This window comes from Barbus barbus (assembly GCF_936440315.1).
Source record: "Barbus barbus genome assembly, chromosome: 19".
Classification (NCBI taxonomy): domain Eukaryota; kingdom Metazoa; phylum Chordata; class Actinopteri; order Cypriniformes; family Cyprinidae; genus Barbus; species Barbus barbus.
Window position 1 is genome coordinate 2,654,825 of NC_136747.1, and position 13,374 is coordinate 2,668,198.

Sequence of the window (13,374 nt, forward strand, 5' to 3'; positions counted from 1 at the left end):
CACCTACACCTGATCCAAGAGATCCAAGAGGAAAAAAACAGTACTGAGAGAGTGATATCAGGAGAGAAAGGGTCAGTCTGAAGCAGCAGCCACAGCAGATACAGAGTCATCGAGAGGCTGAGAGCCTGCTGTGTAATTTGATCAGAGCGGTTTTTCCTGAGGTGGCACATATGTGTGAGTGAACTTGAGGGATGAAAAGCTGAACATGAGCTTGAGAGCGCTGGAAGTATGGAAATATCGTTTTAGAAATATGGATTTTCTAAACAGTGTCTCAATACTTTGTGATCTGACTTAGATTTCATACAATGCATACCTTGCTTAGATGGCCCAGCGGTGCCAATAGGCGGCCTAGGTGCAGGAGCAATGTTACCATCCTCTGCACCCCCCAAAAGGGCAGGATGAGTGCTCCTCAAATGGCGCATCATGGATGACGTATTATTACAGTAGGCTAGCTGCCTATCGCAATACATACATCTCAGTTTATTTTGTGTTTCCAAATGGAAATGCTCCCACACCACAGAGGGCCGGCATCTCTTGTGTGGAGCTTCCATTATTATGTAATTTCAATATGAAATAATCTATCTATCAACTAGCCTATGATATCCTATCTGTAACTTGATGTGTTTGTCACTATCTAACTTATATGAATGTATATGTATGCATATATGAATGTATCAGTATATCTATCATAATTATCCGTCAATGTCTATAGCCTATCTATCAATATCTTAATAATAACTTTTAATGTAGCCTAAATAGGAATAGGAATAAACAGTAAAATGGCGCCGCTGATGGCAGCTATTGTGCGTTGCTCCTCAGTGTTCGTATTGTTTTTGTTTGTTTTTCCTGTTTTTTGTTTTTCAAATAAGATCAGTTTTACCAGGGATGATCTGCTGAACATTCGGCAGAACACACCACAAAATCTTCAAACCGGTTTTTGATTTTTCGGACATTTTGCTGGACATTGTAGTTGGTGGAGCCGTAGCTCTGGTCAAACGCTACAGGAGGAGGCGCAGACGGGGAAAGCGAGCCGGCGCGCTCGTGAAACTTCGTCAGCGCGGATTTCGAACGGCGTTACCTAGCATCCATTTGTCGAATCTCCGCTCTCTACCCAACAAAACGGACGAACTCCTTCTGCTCTCCCGGACAAACAAGGACTTTTCTAACTCTGCTGCTCTGTGTTTCACGGAAACCTGGTTGAATGGCGACATACCGGACAGCGCGATTCATCTGCCTAATTACCAGCTGATCAGAGCAGATCGGGACACAGAATCAACGGGGAAATCGCGCGGCAGCGGGACATGCTTTTAAATCAATGAGAGGTGGTGTACAGATGTAACTGTGTTAAAGAAGATGTGCTGCTCAGATCTAGAAACGCTCTTCATTAACTGCAAGCCATTCTATTCGCCGCGGGAGTTCTGCTCGTTCATTCTCGTGAGTGTCTACATTCCACCGCAAGCGCACGTGACCACAGCTTTACAGAAACTCGCTGATCTGATCACAGAGAGTGAGCAACAACACCCGGACTCTGTTTTAATCATTCTCGGGGACTTTAATAAAGCAAATCTCTCCCGTGAACTGCCAAAATACAGACAGCACATCACATGTCCCACCAGAGACAGTAATATATTGGATCACTGTTACACAACAATAAAGGACGCATATCACTCTGTTCCACGAGCAGCTTTAGGAGTCTCTGATCACTGTTTGGTTCATCTTATTCCGTCCTACAGGCAGAAACTTAAGTCTGCAAAGCCTGTATTAAAATCTGTTAAAAGATGGACTAACGAAACAGAGCGGGATTTACAAGCCTGTTTCGACCTCACTGATTGGACTGTTTTTGAAGCTGCGGCAAATGATCTGGACGAGCTCACAGAGACTGTAACATCTTATATCAGTTTCTGTGAGGACATGTGCATTCCTACCAGGACTCATCTATTCTACAACAACGACAAACCATGGTTCACTGCCAAACTCAGACAGCTTCGTCAGGCCAAAGAAGATGCTCACAGAAAGGGGGATAAAGTCTTGTACAAACAGGCCAAATACACACTGGAAAAGGAGATCAGAGTGGCAAAGAGGAATTATTCTGACAAGCTCAGGAACAAATTCTCTTCCAGTGATCCTGCTTCAGTGTGGTTAGGATTGAAGGACATCACCAGCTACAAAACACCACCCCCCAGCACTCTGGAGAATCAACACCTGGCAGACGACTTAATGAGTTCTTTTGTCGTTTTGAACGATCACCCCACACCCGCCCAGAACACCCCTCCACACAACCATTCACACCTCCAGCAACCCCTCTCTCCCCCACACCTACAATTCAAATCAGCGAAGATGATGTGTGCCAGGTCTTCAGGAAGAACAAAAGAAGGAAAGCACCTGGTCCAAATGGTGTGTCACCAGCCTGCCTAAAAATCTGTGCTGATCAGCTAGCCCCCATCTTCACACAGATCTTCAATAGATCACTGGAGCTGTGTGAAGTCCCCTCATGCTTCAAACGCTCCACCATCATCCCCGTCCCAAAGAAACACAAAATTACTGGACTTAATGACTACAGACCTGTGGCCCTAACTTCTGTAGCCATGAAATCATTCGAAAGACTGGTTTTGGCTCATCTGAAGGACATCACTGGACCTTTACTGGACCCCCTGCAGTTTGCCTACAGAGCAAACAGGTCTGTGGATGATGCAGTCAACATGGGACTGCACTTCATCCTGCAGCATCTGGACAGACCAGGGACTTATGTGAGGATCCTGTTTGTGGACTTCAGCTCTGCTTTTAACACCATTATCCCGGAAACCCTTCAAAATAAACTAACTCAGCTCTCCGTCCCCACCTCCGTCTGCCAGTGGATCAACAGCTTCCTGACAGACAGACAGCAGTTAGTAAAGCTTGGCAAATTCACATCCAGCACTCGAACCATCAGCACTGGAGCTCCTCAGGGCTGCGTTCTCTCCCCACTGCTCTTCTCCCTCTACACCAACGACTGAACATCTAAAGACCCCTCTGTCAAGCTCCTGAAGTTCGCAGACGACACCACACTGATTGGCCTCATCCAGGACGGTGACGAGTCTGCTTACAGACAGGAGGTTAAGGAGCTGGCTGTCTGGTGCAGTCTCAACAACCTGGAGCTTAACACGCTCAAAACTGTGGAGATGATCATGGACTTCAGGAGAAACCCCCCTGCTCCCCCCCCACTCACCATCATGAACAGCACTGTGACTGCAGTGGAGTCATTCAGGTTCCTGGGCACCACCATCTCTCAGGACCTGAAGTGGGATATTCACATTGACTCCATTGTCAGGAAGGCCCAGCAGAGTTTGTACTTTCTTCGCCAGCTGAGGAAGTTCAACCTGCCACAGGACTTACTGAAACAGTTCTACTCTGCCATCATTGAATCCATCCTCTGCACCTCAGTAACTGTCTGGTTCAGCTCAGCTACCAAATCTGACCTCAGAAGACTACGGAGGGTAGTCCGGACTGCTGAGCGAATCATTGGTACAACCCTCCCCACTCTCCAAGAACTGTACTCATCCAGAGTGAGCAAAAGGGCTGGCAAAATCACTCTGGACCCCTCACATCCAGCACACAACCTCTTTGAACTGTTGCCGTCTGGTCGACGTTACAGAGCTCTGAGCACCAGAACGACCAGACACAGGAACAGTTTCTTCCCTCAGTCAATACTTCTCATGAACACTCAATAAATAAACGTGGAACACACAACTAATTCATTATCCATTCACCACACTCACTTATTTTATTTTTATTTTTATCATTTCTAATTTGCACATACTTGACCTGTATATACATAGTCGCCTATATTATATATTATATATTGTGTATTTTTTATTTTTTTGCTGCTTTGTACATTGGTTATTGGCTATTTCTTGTTATTTTGTTTTATTACCTGTGTCCTGTCCTGTTACTGTCTTTCTGTTGCACTGTGGAGCTTCTGTCACTACAACAAATTCCTTGTATGTGTAAACATACTTGGCCAATAAAGCTCATTCTGATTCTGATTCTGAATATAATTAACCAAATTATACTATAAATCTCTCTCCTCTCACAAAAACCCACGAAGTGAAGATGCGTTAACTCTACTTTTATACTTTGTGGGAGTTAGGTTGAGACAGATGTGCAATTGTGTGATTTGTTCCCGACCCTGTCAATCAAACGCCAAATCGGCAGATATGACACGTCTCGAAACACTTGTGACACGCGCCGGAGCTTCGAATCACCATAGTCACGTGACATGGCTGTTTCGAATCATCTGCGCTTCGGGATCTCGACACCGTTTCGAAACGTCAGTTTCACGTCAGCCATCCCTAGATCTCACCCAGAGTTTGATCTCTGAGGACATTGTTTATATTTAATTATTTTACATTATCTTCAACTGCATGAAACTTCATCCTGCTTTAATATTTTAAACATTAAGTCATTGTGCTAAAATTATTTGATTAGGATCACGTAGACTCACACAGATATCAAGATTCAGCGTATGAACCTCAACAATGGTGACAGTCAACAAAATATTCAGATCAACTCTGAACATCACAAAACAAGCTTTTCGTGGATTGTCACCATTGTTGAGGTTCATACGCTGAATCTTGATATCTGTGTGAGTCTACATGAGTCTGTCCAAACAATTACTGCATAATGACTTAAAAACATAAAGCAGGACATGTAGTGATATTCTAGGACTACTATAAAGTGAAATTACTAAATAAGTTTCTCAGAGATCAGCTAAAGTCAAGCAAGACACTACTTTACTAAATCATCAATAAATAACCATCAGCATCTGACCAGTTTGTCTTCCCACAACTTTTGCTATAAAAAAACAGGTTTCAGAAACACACAGTTATATGAACAAGAGAAAAACTTAAGTTAGAAAGTCAAGGGTCAGGAACCCAAATAAAGCAAGCACTTACCTCCATAACGGTGACTTCAAACTTTATTATTTTCAATAAATCAGCACTTAGGTTTCCTGCAGGCTAAGTGAGAGCTGCCCGTGCAAGGCCAGTGCTAAGGGGCCAATGTTTTGCCAATGAGCAGATTCTCAGGGACCCTGCGCTGGCAACCCGTAAAGGGCCTTTGCAGGCTTGTTTGCAGGGATCTCTCCCGCTCTCTCTCCCTCACAGATGCACAATTTGCACACACGTTAACATACACACTAATGTTGTTAACGCTACTCTGATTTATTTTTAGTAACATAGTTTAACAACTTAAAAACTACATGACTTCTCACAAGCAAGGTAACAACAACGGTGCTGTTCGTGAAGAAAATGAACTTTAAGTTTCACTATAACTAGAGACATTGCTGCTGAACACTACCGAGAGACAGACTCACAGAGGTAATCTCTCTCAATCCAATTTTTTTTTTCAATTGATATTTCTTTATTTGCATGACATACTTAGATACATATTGCCAAAGCATTGTACATAGCAGAATAAAAACAAAACAAAAATCCATATAATATACATCCATAAATAAACAAAACAAAATAAAATACATGTAAAATACATCCATATATATATTTATATCAACATTAATGGTACTACTAATGCAGATGTGTTCACTCTTTACTTCTTAGTTTGTGGCATTTATAAATATGTTGTGCTACCAAAGAGGAAGCAGGTCCTTCAGCGAGTAATATTCTTAATTTGTCATTTTCATGGAGTGACTGGAACTCAGGAATAATCTGCTGTATTTGACTGTACAGTGCGTCTCTTAAGGATGGGTATTTGTCACAGTGGAGGAGAAAGTGTTCCTCCGTCTCAACTGATCCAGGGGCCTCATTTATAAAGCGTGCGTACGCTCAGATTTGATCTTAGAGTGTGTGTACGCTTAAATCCACGCAAGCGCTCATATTTATAAAAACGGGCTTTGACGTGGAAAAGTAATTACCGCCACGTCAAGGTCTGAGCAGACGTACGCACTTTTCCTTGTGGCAAAGTCGGAGTACTGCAGCTATTTGAACATCTAATAAAAGCGGTGTACGTGCAAGCACCGAATTCATCATAAACAAAAAATATGCAGGGTGAGAGATCTCTCCACCCTCAATAGAGACTAAATAGAAACTTTGTTTTTGTCATTTACATCAGTTATATTTGTCAGTACATTAATGGCACATTTGAGCAGCATTAGAAAACTGTAAATATAAAGAAATTCCAAATCACACGCAGGTTTTTTCAGACTGGAGACCATAATCGTGTAATAATTTTTTTTATGATATGAAACGTCCAATTTTTCTTTCTCTAATATTTCTTTATTTTATTATTTTTTTAATTTAAGTTTTGCAAGAATTTTTGGATAGTACACTTTTTTATTAGTTGTCAGTAGTAGTAGGATGGCTCACATTTTATAAGATGAAAATTTTACTTGAATTCGTAGTTTATTCTCACTTTTGGAAACCTTGTTTAATAATTACTACTACTACCACTACTACTACTACTATTATTATTTTTATTATTTCTGCTGTTTCTATAAGTAGTCATTTTGATAAGACAATAGAAAAAATATAACCACACACACATTGTTTGTCCACAGAATAATTACACATTATTCAATAATTTGTATCCACGCATGTTAATAATTCCTAAGCATCTATGGCCTATGAACTGGCCTATGATGAGAGAATGCCGGCATTAGCGCTTCTTGAAGATATTGCAAACCGCGCAATGAGAAGACAACGCGTTTTTAGAGATCGGGCAGATTTCTTTGCGTATGGCGACGAATGGTTGATAAGCAGGTACTGTTTGCCAAGAGCTGCACTGTTACATCTTTGCAAGCCCTAATATACAGAAGCGTACAAGCTGCAACCAGGCCATACCTGTGAACATGACCACGGGAACATTTCAAAGAGAGATTGGTGACCGATCAGGGATATCCCAACCATCTGTGAGCAGACTTATGCCAGCTGTGCTTCAAGGCATCATCTGATTGTCCGCTCGGTACATAAAGTTCCCATACACTGCCGAGGAGCAGCAGCATATTATGGATAATTTTGTGCGTCAAACAGGATTCCCCAATGTTCTAGGTGCAGTAGATTGCACTCACGTTGCCATAAGAGCACCTCATGCAAATGAATATGTGTATGTAAATAGGAAAAATTTCCATTCAATTAACGTATGGCAATTCTTAATGCAGTTGCAAGATGGCCAGGGTCGACGCACGACTCTTTCATTGTGCGCAACTGCAGCGTAGGCAATCGTCTAGAGGCAGGAACAGATAGCGATGGATGGCTTATAGGTAAATAACTTTGTGTTTAGCTGTTATTCTGTTTTCGTGTTCAAAAATAATTCTCTATACAATTATAGGTGACAGAGGTTATCCTCTGAAGCCATGGCTTCTCACCCCCATAGCACACCCACAGACAGCCGAAGAAGCCCACTATAACATGTCCCATGCCTGCACCCGGTCAGTTGTGGAGCGCACAATTGGGCTACTGAAGGGAAGGTGGCGATGTCTGGATGCATCGGGCGGGAGAATCCTATATGATCCAGGCAATGTGTGCCAAATTATTTTGGCTTGTTGTGTTCTGCAAAATATTTGCTTGTGTTATGGGGTTGGGTTGCCAGAAGAGGAAATGCTCATGGATGTACCAGAGGATCCCCCTCAACTACCAGCTGACTGGAACGCACATGCTGTTGCGATCATGAGAAGACGGCAGTTAATCCACAGGTTATTTCAACAGGTAAGACCACCCATTTTATGTAAAAATATTTAAGGTTTTTTTTGCAGAATACCACACCATGCAAGTAATACATAATCTAATAGGCTGCATTTTCATTATTTGTGTTTTATATTTTTATACAAGTTTGTCTAGTTCTATACAGCTGCTTTGCAACAATGCAAAATTATGTGAAGCAGAGAAACAAAGTATTTCAAACGTCAGTATTTTAAAAGTATTTCAAACTCGGAACTTTTATTCACACACACACACAGTTTTTCAAACAATCAACAAGAGCGCACAGAGTCTGGTTCATCTGAACCATAGACTGTCGCACCAGGCGCAGTTCAGTCACAACATCACAAACTGACTGATTCAGCTCTTTCTGTGACTGCAGGACGGCCGCAGATAGCACTCTCCCCTGGCTAGGACCGCTCGAGATGGATGTTGATGGCCTGGGAGATTCCTCCTGAACAGGATTGTTGCTTGATGCTGTCGCAGTTTGGGAGACAGATCTACTAGGGGCTGTTTTCCTTTGTAAATATTCATCATCAACAGTAAAAAATAAAAGGCGTTATTAGGCGTGTTTCTGTGCACATGAAGGATGCTTCTGCAGAACTCTACATGCAGAGCTTCTAAAGGGTGTTTGTGCCAATCTTTATGGCTGTAGTTACTCCTCGTTGGGCCCCAGATCTCGCTTCCATACAGGGCGATAGGCAGTATGACACTATCGAAAATCTTTGTCCAGATTCTTCACGTCATATCACCTTTTACATTTGTTTGTCTCTCTGTGCTCATACTGTATTTTAATGCAGCCAAATTGTCAATAAAACTGTTTTTCTTTATATATTTTACTGTTTATGTTGTCAGTCAACGGGATAAATATGAAATAGTGAGTGAAGCGCAGCCCTTAAAGAATGCATAACCAGCTCTCCCTCCTAAGAAGTTAGTCTGCACAAAAATCCTGATTTATAATTGGGCCGTCGTCTGATGAAATCAAATAATACACACAAGATAAGACGAGACAATTCCTGTGCTGTGATTTCGGCTATATTTGTATGTAAAATTAGAGAAGCAACATAATATCTATTTGAACTGAACGCGCTGCTTACTGAACAGAGCAGATACAGAGAAAGAGGTGCGTGCGCGCTGACCTCGCGCCGTTGCGGCAGTACCAGCGATCACGGAGACTCGCTAAGGTTTGTCAAAGAAGTCGCTAAATTGGCAACACTGGGGCTGCTGGCCATGGGTAGGGGATTGGGAGTGGGGTGGGGCCGGGGCTTTGGGTGGTTCCTCGCCGCTAGCGGAGGTGTGCTCGCTCTGATGCGGCGGCTTGTGGAGGCGAAGGCCAGCTCTTCGCCAGGATGGGTTACTAGCTCGGTGGATCGAGGTGGAGGGTGGGGGCTGGTGGCAGCGGCATCCGAGGTGCGGCCTAAACTTGCTGAAGGCCTTCTGGTGCGGCCTAGTGGCCGGAGGCCCGTCCCCGAGGGAGTGGTGAATTGTTCTGGTCGTGAATAGGGAATGTTTTAGTCACTGCTTTGGACGGAGGTGAAGAGGTTGAAGGCTCCCCAGACTGGAGAGAAGCGTAGAGGGCGAGGAGATCCGGTTTTGTAGAACGACTTGGAATGATGATGCTGGCGCTGGTGAGTACCTGGCGAAGTCCTGCCACGGTCCGATTTTCCGCGGCTGGGGCATAAGAAATGGCTGACGTGAATGAAGATGCTGGAGAAGGTGGCTGACGCCTTGAAGATGCAGGTGATGGCGTGCCTCGACGCCTTGATGTATGAGCGGGTGCTGCGCGGGAAAGCCTGTTGCAGCCGTGGGCTCGAATGTGATGTCCTGCGAAGTGCTGGTGCAGAGGACAGCTGCTGGTGATGCAGGAGGATCCGTGGTTTCCAAGGAATTTTTTGTTTGCGAAAAGTTCTGTCTCTGACATGGTTCTGCGATTGGGTGTGCCAATGTTGGAAGACGAGAGATAATGACGTAAGACTGCTTGGTTATTTATAGGGATTCTCTCTCGTGCTGATTGGATAGGTGGTGTAATTGCTGATGATGAATTGGCCGTGTTAATTATCTGCGCGTGCTCCTCCCGAAATTTGTTAATAAAACATCACTTGGCACTTCATCAGCACCGAAACACTTTCAGAAGCACTAAACACAGATGCTCGAGGGCCTGGAAAGGGACATTGTGCCACGCAGATGACATCCTGGTGTTCGGCGCTACATAAGAATAACAAGATGGAAGGCTTGTAAAAGTACTTAACCGCCTAGAACAGAAGGGTTTGACACTGAACGAGAAATGTCAATTTATGGTGCCTCAAGTTAGGTTCTTAGGACATATCGTCAGTGCAGAGGACATGCGAGCTAACCCAGACAAAATTAAAGCTATAAAAGAGATGCCAGAGCCTAAAAATACTGCTGATGTCAAGAGATTCCTCTGCATGATAGATTACATTGGACAAAGTTCACCCAACATCACAGAGCTGACTGGAACAATCAGAGACCTGCTTAAAGTTGTAAACATGAGAAATTGAAAAGAAGGCGCTAGCAATCACTTGGGCTGGTGAAAGATTCTAAACCTACCTTCTTGGACTAGATTTTGTGGTCACAAGCCACTAGTTATACTGCTAGGCACAAGACTGAATGATGTGCCTCCACGCATACCGAGACACACTCTCTAGAGCTCCACTCAAAGAACACCTGTCTGAAGGGGACCTAAAAAGAGAGGAAGAGGTCAAATTGACCGTGTCATTCAACAACTGCCAGCAGCGCCTATCAAGCTTGCTCAAATAAAGAGAGCTCAGGAAGAGGATGAAGTGTGCAAACAGGTAAGTTCTCTTGTGCACACAGGGTGGGAAGCAAAAAAAAAAAGTAGTCTATCATACTTAGCATCGTTTTAGCAACACAGATATGACCTGCTCATCGCAGAGGGCTTGCTGATAAAAGGAAAGAGACTTGTGATACCTGGCAGTATACAAGAAGAAATCCTAGAGTCAGTTACTTCTCAGCACATAGAGACTCTTTCACCTAGAGATCACGCTATAGAGACTGTGTCTGTTCCCCGAACTAGAAAATACAGAAAACATCCAAACCAAATTAAGAGTAACAATTTAATTGATGTTCAACAAATAAAAAATGTTTACAATACAGAGAAACAATTGATAAAGCTTGGCTTACTGAATATCAAGTCCCTTTCTACAAAAGCACTTTTTATAAATGATTTGATCATCAATGATAATAATCTAGATTTACTCTGTTTGACAGAAACATGGCTAAAACCAGATGAATACATTACTTTACATGAGTCTACCCCCCAAGATTACTGCTATAAAAATGAGCCACGTCCGAAAGGTAAAGGGGTGTCACACTTCTCAGGAAGCACAAGAGAGCATGGGAGGCACAGGAAACACGAGGAATGATGTTCAAGATCCGACAAACTCTAACTGAAAGGACTGGAGCTTATAAACACTGGGTAATAGGGGAGGACGATGAGACACACCTGGAGCAAATTAAAACAATCAGACTGGGGAGAAACTGGGTCACAGGGAACACATGAGGGGCACAAACACAACAAAACAGTCCAGGATCCTGACAAGGGTGAGGTGTTGCTACAATTTATAACAATATTCTCAGTATTTCTCAGAGGGCAGGCTTTAAGTATAACTCGTTTGAAGTTATGGTGCTGCATATAACATTATCTAGAGAAACACGTGCTAGTGATAAATCCCCTGTGATGTTTGTACTGCTAGTAATCTTCCTGATTTATCCCAATTCCTCAGCATATCCAACAGCGCAGAAACTTGATGATGTAACAGAAACTATGGACTCTCTCTTTTCTAGCACCTTAGATACAGTTGCGTATAGCCAATTTCGTATAGCCTGGTGGGAAAATACCCTATCCTACAGAAAAGCATTAAAAAATGCTAGATCTGATTACTTTTCGTCTCTTCTAGAAGAAAACAAACATAACCCCCGGTATTTATTCAATACAGTCACTAAATTAACGAAAAATAAAGCATCAACAGGTGTTGGCATTTCCCAAAAGCACAGCAGTAATGACTTTATGAACTACTTTACTTCCAAGATCGATTCTATCAGAGATAAAATTGTAACCATGCAGCCGTCAGCTACACTATCGCATCAGATAGTGCACTATAGATCCCCTGAGGAACATTCTCTACTATAGGAAAGGAAGAATTGTATAAATTTGTTAAATCATCTAAACCAACAACATGTATGTTAGACCCTATTCCATCTAAACTACTAAAAGAACTGCTTCCAGAAGTCATAGATCCTCTTTTGGCTATTATTAATTCATCATTGTCATGGATATGTCCCCAAAACCTTAATATTGGCTGTTATTAAGTCTCTCATTAAAAAAACACAACTTGACCCCAAAGATTTAATTACAGACCGATCTCAAATCTCCCTTTCCTGTCAAAGATACTAGAAAAGGTAGTATCCTCACAATTATATTCCTTCTTAGAGAAAAATAGTATTTGTGGGGAATTCCAGTCAGGATTTAGACCGTATCATAGTACTGAGACTGCTCTCATTAGAGTTACAAATGACCTGCTTCAATCATCTGATCGTGGTTGTATCTCTTTATTAGTTCTACTGGATCTTAGCGCTGTGTTCGACACTATCGACCACAACGTTCTTTTAAATAGACTAGAACACTTTGTTGGCATTAGTGGAAGTGCATTAGCATGGTTCAAATCATACATATCTGAACGCCATCAGTTCGTAGCAGTGAATGAAGAGGTATCATATCGATCACAAGTGCAGTACGGAGTACCTCAAGGCTCAGTACTAGGGCCGTTACTTTTCACGCTTTACATGTTACCCTTGGGAGATATTATCAGGAGACATGGTGTTAGTTTTCACTGTTATGCTGATGATACTCAGCTCTATATTTCTTCGCGGCCCAGTGAAACACAACAAATTGAGAAACTAACAGAATGCATAGTCGATATAAAAAACTGGATGACTTGTTTTTCTGTTAATCACCTCTAAATAAAGATAGGTGGCATGAATACATTTAAAACAATTATAAATGCATAAATAATGCTATGAGATTAATATTTTCAATAGATTTTGAATATAGAAAAAAAAATATGGGAGGAAAATATGTTTTTAAATATGAAACTAAAACTGCCTGTAGGTGGTGGCAAATCACTGTCTTCAAAAGGACTGATTCATTTAGAATCAAGCAAGTGATTTTATGAATGTAACCTTGCAACAAGTGATTTTAATTAGATGATATTAATACTTATTGTAAACAGTGGCAGAAATGTGATGGGAAAAGGGAGAAGAATGGGAGTTGAATGAGTTCAGCAGGCGGATTCAAACTCAAATCTTATCACCACGTGTCTCAAATAGCTGTCTTTTCTAACGATGTCTATCCCAACCAGATTTGCGCTTAGTGTAAATAGACCAGCGGTTGTATGGAACCATTTTTGTTTGCGCTATAGAGCAAATCAGACAACACTGTTCTTTTAAGTCACTAAATATTAAATTTTTGTTATGAATATAGAAAAACAAGAACTCGTACAAACCTGAGACTGAGAACAACTTACTTAAGATACTTTTTCAAGTTAGATGTTCCTTCGAAGCCGAGAGACGTTTTGTTGCAGGTAAACAAAAATGACATAGCATACTGTGATGTTCCGTCCTTTTTCGCATTTATAAGTGAAATCGT